Source organism: Piliocolobus tephrosceles, chromosome 11 (genome assembly GCF_002776525.5).
Source record: "Piliocolobus tephrosceles isolate RC106 chromosome 11, ASM277652v3, whole genome shotgun sequence".
NCBI lineage: Eukaryota > Metazoa > Chordata > Mammalia > Primates > Cercopithecidae > Piliocolobus > Piliocolobus tephrosceles.
The window spans coordinates 121,245,841-121,259,419 of NC_045444.1; the positions used below are offsets into that span (position 1 = coordinate 121,245,841).

The window sequence follows — 13,579 nt, forward strand, 5'->3', positions numbered from 1 at the left end:
AAATGCCACTGTACTGTTAGCTGTGGATTTGGCTGCATCATTGTCCCTGTGGTTTTTGTTGTTTGTTTGTTTTTGAGACGGAGTCTTGCTCTGTCACCCAGGCTGGAGTGCAGTGGTGCGATCTTGGCTCACTGAAATCTCCACCCTCCGGGTTCAAGTGATTCTCCTGCTTCAGCCTCCCAAGTACCTGGGATTACAGGTGTGCACCACCATGCCCAGCTAAATTTTGTATTTTTAGTAGAGATGGGGTTTTACCATGTTGGCCAGGCTGGTCTTGAACTCCCGACCTCAGGTGATCCACCTACCTCAGCCTCCCCAGGTGCTGGGATTATAGGCCTGAGCCACCGCGCCTGGCCGCCATGTTGGTTTTGAGTCCCATACTTGTCAGCATGCAGTTCTTCATGCCTTGCTTCTTTTGTCTTGTGTACATGTGCTGTAGTTTATTCTTAGATATTGAGTTAATAGAGTTTCTGTGATGTTCCGGCATCTGAGTTGAACAGAGTGTAGGGCTTTGTTGTTCTTTTGGTGCTCAACTTGACCTTTAAAAAGCATGTAGGTGTGGACCAGGGGCTTGATGCGGTCCTAAGTGTCTAAATAAGGTTTAGGGCTCATCCATGCTGACTTCCTGGAGGAGATAGGGTGGTGGGTGTGTGAAGAGAGGGATGTGTTTGATGAGGCCACAGGTCCCCCGACCTGGGGTGGAGTGTGGCTCTGGCGGGTGGCATAGAAGGACCAGCAGCAAGTGCCGGAGGCCCCTGTGCCTTTGTTTGCCAGAGGTCTTTACCTGCCCTGACTTCTTGGGTGGGGTAGGGAGGTGAGAAACATCTTTTGTTCACTGTAAGTACTTTATAGACATACCAGTTGTTTTCGGAATTGTTCCTTGTGATTTTCTTTTGTCTTTTTTTTTTTTTTTTTTTTTTTCTGGAGGCAGCATTTCCCTCTGTCACCCAGACTGGAGTGCAGTGGCCCAATCTCAGCTCACTACAACCTCCGCCTCCCAGTTTCAAGTGATTCTCATGCCTCAGCCCCCATAGTAGCTGGGATTACAGGTGCACGCCACCACGCTTGGCTAATTTTTGTATTTGTAGCAGAGATGGGGGTTTCACTGTGGTGGCCAGGCAGGTCTCGAACTCCTGACCTCAAGTGATCTGCCCGTCTTGGGTCTTGGTCTCCCAAAGTGCTGGGATTACAGGTGTGAGCCACTGTGCCTGGCCTCTTCTTTAAAAAACAAAGCAAAACAAGAAAACCCTTTCTGCTTATGTATTTTAAATGACTCAATAAATTACAGGTTTATACGTGTTTGTTTTAGAAACACTAGAAAATGTAAAAGGAAAAGAAATTCACATCAGTGGAATTCTGCCACCCACGATGACCCCTCTGGACACTTGCATATGCGTCTTTCAGATATTTTTGCCTGGAAGTATAGAGCTTCCAGACAAAAACAGGCTGGGATAATGAGTGGTCTTCCCTGTGTATCTGGCATATAGCAATTTTTCAATAAGTATTTGTTGAATGAATCCCCCCCCCCCCCCTTTTTTTTTTTTTGAGGCTTTTTGAGTATCGCTGTGTCGCCCAGGCTGGCTCACTGCAACCTCCGCCTCCTGGATTCAAGCGATTCTCCTGCCTCAGCCTCCCTAGTAGCTGGGATTACAGGCACTTGCCACCATGCCTGGCTAATTTTAATATTTTAGTAGAGACAGGGTTTTGCCATGTTGGCCAGGCTGGTCTTGAACTCCTGATCTCAAGCGATCCACCTGCCTTGGCCTCCCAAAGTGCTGGGATTACAGGCGTGAGCCACCGTGCCCAGAAATACTATGCTTTTAAAAATAGCTTTTTATCTAAAACTGTTGACATATTTTCAGATCAATAAATACAGATTTACATCCTCATTTTTCATGTCAGGTTTGTATAGGTAAGTACCCTGTTTGTTTAACAAGCGTTTATGAATAGACATTTCCCAGTTATTTTGAAATTATAAACAACACTGCAATGAAAGTCTCTGATATATAGATTTTTCCATGCATATTAAGTTTCTCCTTTGAATGAATCTTTTACTTTTATTGTGCTTAAAATCTATGAAGAACTTCTAATTATATTAATTGTTGGGTGACTGTGTAATTACTATACAGAAAAGCACCTCAAAAGGGAGTAATGTTGGGAAGAGTTCCAGAATCTGTTGTATAAAACTTGGTGAACTTTTAAGAGCAGCCTTATTCATTCCCATCCTTTTTGGGGGAGTGCTTTCTGTTTCTGCAGATCCTGATGTGCTTTGCGTCCTGTGCTTTTGGAGTGGGAGGTTGGGTAACAGGGTCACGTTGATGCCTTCAGCACACACTTCAGTTTTAGGATGCACACATACACGCCAGCTTCAGAAACATTCATATCTGGGAGTAACTGTGTGTCCTAGATCCCAGGAGGTGTTTCTGCTGGGAGGTCTTCAAGGCCCACTCCTTCCTAGAAGGGGATGAGTGATGTGTTCAGCTGTGGAACTGTCGTTGCGAGCTTCTCCAGGGTCATGTCGTCATGGGTGTCCAGAGTGATTTTGTGGCTGTGTCACTTGATCAGCTGTGACAAGACAGACTGCAGTTGGATCTGGCATCCGGTAAAAGCACAGACTTGGTTTTCAGGACTTCTGGGTTCACTAAGGGGAGAGTTTGTCATGCCTCCTGCTGATTGCAAGACTGTAATTTGGATCTTTGACTGCGGTCTGGTGTCGCAAGCCTTCTTTCTGGCAAGGGAGGAAAACTAATTTATGGGCGGAATATTTTTTGGCCTGTCTCCTGTGCGTAGTTTTGCACAGGGGCCTGGCTGCCTCCTCTGGTCTTGGCACTGCAGTATTTGTGAGTCATCCACCTATAGGTAACATGAGGCAGCACTTTGGGGCTTCGTGAAACCCCAGCTAGGCGGGTAAGGGACTGGCCAGCATTCCCAGGACACCCCAGGGGCTGCCTGGAAGCAGGGACTGTCCATGAGTTCTGGTTTTTTGTTCTGAGTGTGGGGGACACCTTCAGGAGGCTGAGAGGGGGCGCTGACATCAAGCCTGAGAGCTGACCCCCTTTTCTAACTCTCTGGGACATGGTCCTGGCTCTTCCCCTCTTCTTGTTCACGCTTTAACGCCTTTTAATTCCTTGACTCACTGCTGAGCCCCTCTGGATTCCAGGTGGAGGAGATAAATGGGGAGCCCACCAGACACAGCATCTGCTCACAGGGAGTTCGCTACCCAGCACAGGAGAAGGGGCGTTAAAGTGCACCAGGGGAAAGGTCAGGGCTCATGAGGTTGTGTTGGGGGTCAGGACAGGATCCCCAAAGAAGTCCCACTAAGTAGAGGGACCTGAAGAATGAGCAGGCCAGGAAGTGCATGGTGATTTGGGGGGGGCAGTGGACTGGTGGGTTCTGGGCAGGGTGACTTGGTGAATCCAAGGAACCAAAAGAGGGCCATAGTGAGACCCCTTCCCAAGAGCTCCTGGGAGGGATTCTGGGGCAGGTGGCTGGATCGGACAGGTCCTTCTGCGCTTCCCTAGCTTTGAACTTGTATCTAAGGGCACCGAGAAGATGCGATTAGATGTGTAAGCACGACTTGAAAGGGGCCAGGTGACCTGCCCGGGGTTCCCTGGCACAGGGGGTGATCCGTCCATCATCGAGGCATGGTGGGGAGGCTATCCTGTGCACCACATCCTGTTCCAGACCCCCGTCTTCACAGCCCTGGCACTACGTGTAGCAGAGTCGGTCTCCCAGCCCAGTGCTCCCGTGACCCACATGTGGTACTTCTCCCTCCCGGCCTGCTGTGAGATTCTTATAAAATTGTCTCCTGATTAACCACCCTGTACAGCTTTTAAAAGTTACTTTTATTACCCAGAACAACACTTCAGAAACTAAGCTGACTGTTGAATCATTAAAGGAGTCACAGCATTCTTTCATCCCAGAGGGAAAAAAGTGTTGAAGAGGAGACTGTCCAGTGAAAACCACGTGAGAGGCACCCAGCATCAGTGCACCTCTCTCTGGTCAGCTGAGTCCTTGAACTCCTCGGCAGTTCCCCCTCAGGGAAAGTCAGTGAACAGGCTGTGTCTTGGCTTTAATTGTCAGTTTCTGAAACTCGCCGGGCTGGGTGGTCAGACTCCTGACAGCCACTGTCTCTGCACTCCCGTGAGCTGCTGAGTTTACTGGCCATTCAGAGAGACTTCTGTGTTGAACCCACGTGAATCTGGCTAATCCCATCTCTTCTGTGAAAACTTGAATACAGCCTTCTGCTGCAATAGGAAAACTGGCTGTCCTTAACTTGCTCAGAGGAAAACCATTGGTTTTTCAAGGTGAAAAGGAAACGGTGAAAAGCTGAGAGATGATATCATAAACACTGAATTTTTTGTCATTAGTGAAATTGTCTAGAAATTGGCTGCTTGCTAAATTGGGAGTCGGATTGTTATTCTGGGAAGATGGGGGTTATTTTCATGAGTGGGAAGATGGGTAAAATGGCAGTGATTCCCACAGCGAACCTGTGTTGGAGGGCTGTGACTAACAGGTGAGTAACATTCAGGACAAAATTCCGATTTACTGCTTAGCTGATGATTGCCAATTAGGCATTATGGGAAAAACTTGCGCTTGTGTAACTTTGAAAGTCAGGTTGTTTGTTGTCCTCTTGTGCTACTAGGAATTGCAAATAGGCAATGCAGTAGAGCTTGCAAATAGGGTCTGGAAGGGAATGTACAAAAATAACAATTGTTTGGGTTGAGATTTGGCCTGGCGAGGTTCAGGATGGTCATCTCCTGCCCAGCCACACCTCACCCCTCCCATTGTCTTTAAGGAAACAAAGTAAACTGTAAATTTAAATACTTTGGGAGAAAAGAGGAGAAATAGGCTGGGCACGGTGGCTCACGCCTGTAATCCCAACACTTTGGGAGGCCAAGGCAGGTGGATCACTTGAGGTCAGGAGTTCGAGACCAGCCTGGCCAACATGGTGAATCCCCATCTTTACTAAAAATGCAGAATTAACTGGGCATGGCCTGTAATCCCAGGAGGCTGAGGCAGGAGAACCACTGAACCCAGGAGGTGGAAGTTGCAGTGAGCCGAGATTGTGCCATTGCATTCCAGCCTGGGCAACCGGAGCAAAACTCTGTTTAAAAAAAAAGGAGGAGAGGCCGGGCGCGGTGGCTCAAGCCTGTAATCCCAGCACTTTGGGAGGCCGAGACGGGCGGATCACGAGGTCAGGAGATCAAGACCATCCTGGCTAACACGGTGAAACCCCGTCTCTACTAAAAATACGAAAACTAGCCGGGCGAGGTGGCGGGCGCCTGTAGTCCCAGCTACTAGGGAGGCTGAGGCAGGAGAATGGCGTAAACCCAGGAGGCGGAGCTTGCAGTGAGCTGAGATCCGGTCACTGCACTCCAGTCCGGGCGACAGAGCGAGACTCCGCCTCAAAAAATGGTAATAAAAAAAAAAAAAAAGGAGGAGAAAGGGAGGTGGTGGCTAAAATTTGTAAAGCAGCTACAGGCAGTCGCTGTACTAGGTTATTTCACTTCCTTAATCCTCGGGAAAACTCAGTGGAGTAAATGGTTTTGTTTCCATTTTATGATGAAACTAAAGCCAAGAGGATAATTAATGTGTCCGTGAACACAGCAAGTATCTGAAATACCAAGCAGTAAATCTTGTGTGTGGCACTTAGGTCTGGATATTAACCGAGGGGAATTGGAGACACAAGGCACCGGCATGTTGCTTTTACTTTTCTGCAAACTCTATTTCACATTCTACATTTGAGGATGCCTGTGACTTGGACATCATTTTGACTCTCTAATATTCCTTTGAATTATAAGGGTCTTTTGAAACTTTGGAAATGGTTATTTTCATTGGCAGCAAATAGCCCTGGTGTCAAACTAATGTGAACATTGCCTGCTGGCAGAAAAGGTAAAAAAAAAAAAGCTTTGCTTAATGAAGGTAACATTATTCTTGATAATAGAAATATTAAAAATATATAATCCTACTTTGCTAACTAATCATGTTTATGTATTCCATCTTTCTGATTCTTGTTTACTGTTCATGCGTAACGCATATATTATGCTTACAGTAATAATAGTAGTAGAATAGAGCTGCATGGCGTCATGTGTTTTCAGCACTTTACAACCTTACAACACATAGGAGGGGAGGGACTCTTTCTCTGTTTAACAGATAGGGAAACTGAGGAACCACGGGGTTTAGGGACTTGTGTTAGCTGGGAAGGGCAGAAGCCAGGAGTTAAGCCCTGGCTGTCTCAACCATGATACTGTTCTCCCTGACACGGGCTGCCAGGTCTCGATTCCAGGGTGAGTGAGGTGCTTAACTGGGACCAGACTGGGGAGCAGGATGGGGCTGTGTTGTGGGAGGTGGGGAACCTGAGGTCCCAGATGACGTGTGAGGGTGGGCGGGAGATTGCCAGGTGGGTAGTCAGGAGGATAAGTCCAGACCTACAGCAGGAGCCACTCCTTGGAGGATGAGGGGAAGGCCCTAACACCAAGAGGGTGTGGAGCTGGGGTCTCACCACTGCACCCTGACACATGGGCTCCCTATCTTCCCTGCCAGCTTGGAGTCTCCTGCAGCAGTCCTCGGCCTTCCAGCCCTGTGGCTTCTGCTGCAGCCGTCCTCGGCCTTCCAGCCCTGTGGCTTCTGCTGCAGCCTTACACTTCCCTAAGTGGTACTGGAGCTGCGCTCATTGCAACAAGGAATTCTTCTCATGGCTTCATATCTGTGTCAGGTTTCCTCTTTCCCATTCCTCCCTGGCTGCCCGGGTGCTTGGTGCTCACCTCTGCACAGACAGGTGTCACTGAAGCCCCTCACCTTGTGACCTGGTGATGCTGAGTCCTGCTTTGGGAGGCATGGCATAGGGGCAGCCACAGCGGACCCTTGGTGGAGATGATCAGAGCCAGGATCCCTGCCACCCTGAGCAGCAAATGCTGCAGAGACACTATACCGGAGAAGCTTGCCCTCAGGTATCTGTACATTGTGGGGTTTCTCTGATTGGCCATTGTGTGTTCATCTAAAAATTAGTGCATAGCAGGAAGCTCCCACCCAGATGGTGAAGGCACCTGCTGGGTTTCCTTCCACCTGTGGAGAAGCCCACTCCTTTGCTTGCTCAGTTGAGGGCGACCACACCCAGGTCCGCCTGGTTCCACCAAGCGGTCTGTAGCTGATGGAGTGAAGGGAACAGCTGGGCTGTAGCCGGGTGGTCAGGGATCTGGTCAGCTCGGTGGTAGCAATGATAATAGATGGAGTGTTCTAGGTTTTCCCCTTTAGAAATCTGAACTCTACTCAGGGAATATTTGTTAGTAGCAACCTCAGTAGACTCATGAGGTGGGGATTGGAGGCTTGTGTTTTCATGAGGGGCTGCAGAAACACAGCCACCTGGTGCCCAATGGGTTTGTAGAGCCAGATGGAGCCTGGGGTATTCTCCTTGTACCTTCTAAGGAGTCTTTAACTCAAGAGAGTTGTTTTTTTTTTCTTTCTTTTTTTTTTTCAAGTTGTTTACTCTTATTTTCTAGTTACCTTCTAGAATTATTGCGCTGGGGCCAGGTGGTGTCTAGTACAGGTTTTTACTTTGGGGAATTTATTGAAATTTTCTGTGGCTGAGAATGCCTTCAGTGTTTGTGGTTACTCCTTAGATACTTGCAAATCAATTGTATTTTCTCTGGGACATGGGGTTTCAGATAGATCGGTTAAATCAAGCTTGATTGTATCGTATTTCACATCGCATGCCACGTGTCTTGTCTGTTGGACTGTCAGATCTCAAGAGACGGGCTTGGGTTTCCCTGTGTGGCTGCTGCTTTGCCCTTTCCCTGATCCTCACTCACAGCTTTTACCATATGTTTTAGTCGTTCTTTCAGCATAATTGGATGTTTCCGTTGCTTTGCAGTTTTACCAGTAGAGAAATCCTGTGTGTGTGTATTTCATACTTTTCCTGATACCCTTTTATTGCCTCCCTTTCTAGGTCATTTGTTGTGGTTTTATTTTATGCAAACAGTGTGCAAGTGATTCCTTCTGCTGGTTTTCATATTTGGTGTTGGAACTGACTCCACTGGTTTCATCACTGCCCTCTTATATGAAGATGCCATCTTCTAGAGCTCTTTCTTCCTTTATGATTTGGAAGTGAGACCAGCCACCCTGGCTCCACGCGACTTTGCTGTTAGCTTTAGAAAGGAGAGCGTTCAAGCTGTCCCAGCCCAGGGCTACGTCCCCCAGGGCGCCTCTTCCCGGTAGCCGCAGGGGAACTTTCATATGAGAGGTTCTAATTTTGTGTTGTTGGAGCTGCCAGTCTTGTTAGGCAGATTGGCAGCATAGGATATCTCATTTATTGGCTTTTTGCAGAATTTTGTGGGTGGTTTTAGTTTTGTACTTTTGGTGCTCTGATCGGTGGGGTGGCTTTGGGGAACGGTAGAGTCTGGGTCTATGCCATTTCCTCATGCTCAGAGCCTCCTCCCCTGAAGTTTGGAAGTTGCATGCCATCATGTGCAGTCCTGGGACGTCCCAGTGCGTGCTGGCTCTGAGTAGGTGGCTCTGTGACCCTGGCCTCTGTCTGGGAGGCTACCCTTGTGCCTCCTGCCCATTCATTCATTGATTCGCTCAGCAGACACGCACAGGCTGCCTTCAGTGCCACTTGTGGCCTTACTGCTGTTCCAAGGACTGAAAACACAGATCTGATCGTGCCTCTTCCTGGCCTGCAGACTTTCGAGGACTTCGTGGTTTTACAGAATAAGCCTCCACGTTTCCACACAGCACACGGAGCCTGCCAAGCTGGACTTGGAGGGTTTTATCCAGAGCCTGCGCCTGCCCTGCCTCCTCCAGTGGGCCCCGAAGATGCCTGTGGGTCCCTTCAGGGAAGCATGTGTGCACCCCAGCCTTTCCCTTACTGCCTCTGCCTGGTGGGACCTTCCTTCTCAGCTTTCAGGCTGAAACACGTGTGTGTACACACACACACTCTCACATACACTCTCGCTGTCTCTCACACACACACACACACTCTCTCACACATACACACTCAAACACACACATAAACACACACTCACATACACACACTCTTGCTGTCTCTCACACTCTCACAGTCACACTCACACACTCACACATAAACACACACTCACACATAAACACACACACACTCACATACACTTGCTGTCTCTCACACACACTCACACATACACACACTCTTGCTGTCTCACACACACACTCACACTCACACTCACTCACACACACACTCACACTCACACACACACACTCTTGCCGTCTCTCACACACTCACACACACTCACACACACACTCAAACACACACATAAACACACTCTCTCACATACACACTCTTGCTGTCTCTCACACTCTCACACTCACACTCACACACTCACACACACTTGCTGTCTCACACTCACACACACTCACACACACTCACACACACACACTCACACTCAAACACACACATAAACACACAGTCTCATACACACACTCTTGCTGTCTCTCACACTCTCACACTCACACTCACACACACACTCACACACACACTCACACACACACACACTCTCACACACTCACACACACTCTCACACTCACACTCACACACATACTCTCTCACACTCACACACACCCCTCTTTGTTTCTAGAGCGCTTCTGCTTTAGTTCTAGCTGTGTTGGTCAGAACTCAAAACACTCGGGAACACTGATGCTGAAGGACTGGCCGGATGGAATCTGAAATGTGGAGAAGCCTTAACCCATCTGTAAACCTTGGCGGGACTTCTCCTCCTCCTGTGCATCCGAATCAAGTGTGAGGGTTAAACATATTGCTCAGGTCCTTCCCCTAGAGATTCCGTTGGCCTGGAGCTGGGACCTCTGCCTTTTTAATTTTACAAGCACCCTAGGTGATTGGATAGGCCCAACTGGCATCGAAAATGAGCAGTTTAGACAGTTACCTCCTTTGGAATACGTGTCTTGAGTGGTATCATTTCTGAGATCATAGTTTTTCAAAACTTTGGGTGTGCTTAACTGTTTTTATTGTAGGAATAATAAAAGCCTTTGTAGTCATTCCAAATATTACAGACACATAGAAAGTGAACAGTGAGTCACCCTCCTTTCCTGGAGCGCCTTCCCCCAGGGTGCCGGTCTTGCATTCCACCGCTAGTTCCAGCTAATTGGGGTGCACTCTTCAGCTGACTTCTGTTGCGTAGGTTTCCATGTCTGTATTCCCACATGGGATTTATGTGTCGTTTTCTTTTTTGTTTATTAGCGCTGGGGATCGGGATCACTTTTTGCCTAGTAAAAGCAATTGGAGAGAGGGTTGACTTTTTTTTAACTGCTTTAGAATTGTTTTGTGGTTTATCAGGCCCAAATGGAAAGAAGGTAGATGTGGTGATGGCTGTAGCATGAGTTACCAGACACAAATTTCTTCAGAGACTGCATGAAGACAACAAAATAGGCTACTCAATATGGCCTTCAAAAAAAATTCTAAAATTGTGGTAAAAGACACAATATAAATGTTATCATCTTAACCATCTGGGAGCATACAGTTCAGTTGCCTTAGAGTTGTGTAGCAGAATCTTCACCACTTTTTCATCTTGCAGAATGAATATTCTGTACCCGTTTCCTCCTCCCCCAGCTCCTGGCACCCACCATTCCACTTTCTGTTGCTGTGGATTTGACTACTACAGGTACTTCATATAGGTGGAATCATACAGTATTTGTCTTTTTGTGATTGGTGTATTTCACTTAGCATAATATCTTCAAGGTTCATCCATGCTGTGGCCTGTGATGTTATAGTTGAAGGCTGCATAATATTCCATTATATGTATGTGTTATATTTTGTTTATCCATTCATCTGTCCATGGACATTTGAGTTGCACCTCCTGGCTATAGTGAATAATGCCGTTGTGAACCTGGGTATGCAGATATCTCTTCCAGACCCTGCTTCCAGCTCTTTTGGGTATATTCCCAGAGGTGGAATTGCTGGATTATATGGTAATTCTATTTTTAATTTTTTGCGGAACTTCCATATTGTTCTCCATAGCATTCACTCCATTTGGTGTTTCCATCGACAGTGTACAAGGGTTCCGGTTCCTTCACATCCTCACCAGCATTTGGTATTTTCTGTTTTTTTTGACAGTAGCCGTCTCAACAGGTGTGTGTGGTGGTCTCTCACGGTGGTTTTGATTTGCATCTCTCTGACGACTCATGATGTTGGCCAGCTTCCCTTCTTTAAACTGCATTTATTAACTTAAAGTTTCTGTAAAGTTTTCCTTTGTCGTTTCTCGTTTCCTTTCTTTCTTTCTGTCTTTTCTTTTTTTTTTTTTTGAGACAGAGTCTTGCTCTGTCGCTAGGCTGGAGTGCAGTGGCGTGATCTTGGCTCACTGCAACCTCCACCTCCCAGGTTCAAGCGATTCTCCTGCCTCAGCCTCCAGAGTAGCTGAGACTATGGGCATGCACCACCACACCCAGCTAATTTTTGTATTTTTAGTAGAGACGAGGTTTCACCGTGTTGGCCAGGATGGCCTCAGTCTTTTGACCTCATGATCCGCCCGTCTCAGTCTCCCAAAGTGCTGGGATTACAGGTGTGAGCCACCATGCCCGGCCCTTTTTTATTTTTTATTTTTTTGAGACAGTGTCACCCAGGCTGGAGTGCAGTGGCGCCATCTCGGCTCACTGCAACCTCTGCCTCCTGGGTTCAAGTGATTGTCATGCCTCAGCCTCCTGAGCAGCTGGGATTATAGTCATGCGCCACCATGCTTGGCTAATATTTGTATTTTTTTGGGAGAGACAGGGTTTTACCATGTTGGCCAGGCTGGTCTTGGACTCTTGACCTCAGGTGATCCACCTGCCTCAGCCTCCCAAAGTGCTGGGAAGCATGGTGGCTCATGCCTGTAATCCCTTCAGTTTTTTTTTGTAGAGATGGAGGAGGGAGGAGGGAAGCTGAGGCAGGAGGCTCGCTTGAGCCCATCAGTCTGAGACCAACCTGGGCAACATGGTGAAACCCCGTCTCTACATAAAAATACAAAAACTTAGCTGGGCAGGTGGCATGCGCCTGTGGTCCAGCTACTGGGGAGACTAAGGTGGAAGGATGGCTGAGCCCAGGAGGTCAAGGCTGCAGTGAACTGCAATCATGCCACTGCACTGCAGCCTCCAGCCTGGGTACAGAGCAAGAGCTTGTTTCAACAAAAAAGAAAAAGAAAAGAAAAGAAAAAGTTAAGCTCAGCACTTTGGGAGGCTGAGACGGGCGGATCATGAGGTCAGCAGATCGAGACCATCCTGGACAACATGGTGAAACCCCGTCTCTACTAAAAAATACAAAAAAAAAACTAGCCGGGCGATGTGGCGGCGCCTGTAGTCCCAGCTACTCGGGAGGCTGAGGCAGGAGAATGGTGTGAACCCGGGAGGCAGAGCTTGCAGTGAGCTGAGATCCAGCCACTGTACTCCAGCCTGGGCAACAGAGCGAGACTCCGTCTCAAAAAGAAAAAGAAAAAAAAAAAAAGAAAAAGTAAAGCTCAAGTGAGTTGTTTTAGATGGTGTGTGTTTCTTTCATTGCACATTTGCTCGGGGAGCTTATTTCTGAACAGACTGCAGAGAGAAGTTCCTTCCGTGGAAAGTGGGAACGAGCCTTTTTCCTGGCTTTACTCTTCCAAAGCCACCTGTACCCTTGCAGCTTGCTGAGAGTGAATGTAGTTGAAGTATGTTGTGTTGAAAAACACATGCGGAACACAGACATCACTGCAGACTCGAGAGCTGAGACTCCAGCCTCGTGGTGACTCTGAAGTATGGCCAGCAATTGTCCTTTTGTCTGTTGGTGAGTTACATGTGTATCATAGAAGATGTAGAAAATAGAGCCTCGGAAAGAAATTAAAAATCATCTGACTTCTCTTAACTCCATTACTGTGAGCTCAATCACACAGACATTCTTTTTAGATGGGGTCATTTGTGTTCATATCTGCACCCTGCTTCTTTCACCGGGAGGTTTCACTGGCGGTGCTGACGTTCCCCACACACCATCCACCTGTGAGCCACCCCCGGAGGGAGGTGGAAGGCCATCTTCTGGGGAAGTTATTTTCAATGCTGTTTCGTGACCCCTCACTGATGGAACACAGTGGTTCACCTACCCCTGTGCCCTCCCAGTTTTAACATTTTCCTTGCCAATCTTCCTTGCTAAGATTGGCATCTTTGCAGCATTTCTAAGCAGTAGGTACAGCTTCACTTTGCAGAAGTCATTCCAGTGCTCTGTCCTGAAATCAAGTCATCGAGGATTTGTTGACCACCTCTTATGCGGGAGGCACCAGTCAGTCCCAGAGCAGTTTGACTTTCTGAGGCGGTCATATGCAATACATACCCTCCTGAACTGACGGTACCTACCCTTCCTCACTTAATTCAGCTGTAGAAGCCCTTCTATCGAAAGCCCAGATTTTTTTTGTTTTGTTTTGAGACTCGGTCTTGCTCTGTTGCCCAGGCTGGAGTGGAGGGCACAAGGATGAGTGACTTCTGGGCTCAAGGGATCCTCCTGCCTCAGCCTCCTGAGTAGCTGGGCCGACAGCCATGTGCCACCACACCCACCTTAGTTTTAAAACTGTTTTTGTATAGGGTTTCCCTGTGTTGTCCAGGT

At 47.8% G+C, this 13,579-nt stretch overlaps 1 protein-coding gene across 2 annotated transcripts in view; it reads left to right on the forward strand.

Annotated features, from left to right (window-relative positions):
• The window catches only part of SH3BP4 (SH3 domain binding protein 4), a 102,445-nt gene that overhangs the window by 9,240 nt on the left and 79,626 nt on the right, over window positions 1-13,579 (forward strand). Inside the window, exon 1 of one of the 2 annotated variants that reach the window (XM_031936549.1) lies at window positions 4,079-4,516. The exons of the other annotated variant lie outside the window; for it this stretch is intronic. The gene's annotated coding sequence lies outside the window, so the exon portion shown is untranslated. Of the gene's footprint in view, window positions 1-4,078; window positions 4,517-13,579 lie in introns of those variants that run through there. 2 annotated transcript variants of the gene reach the window in all.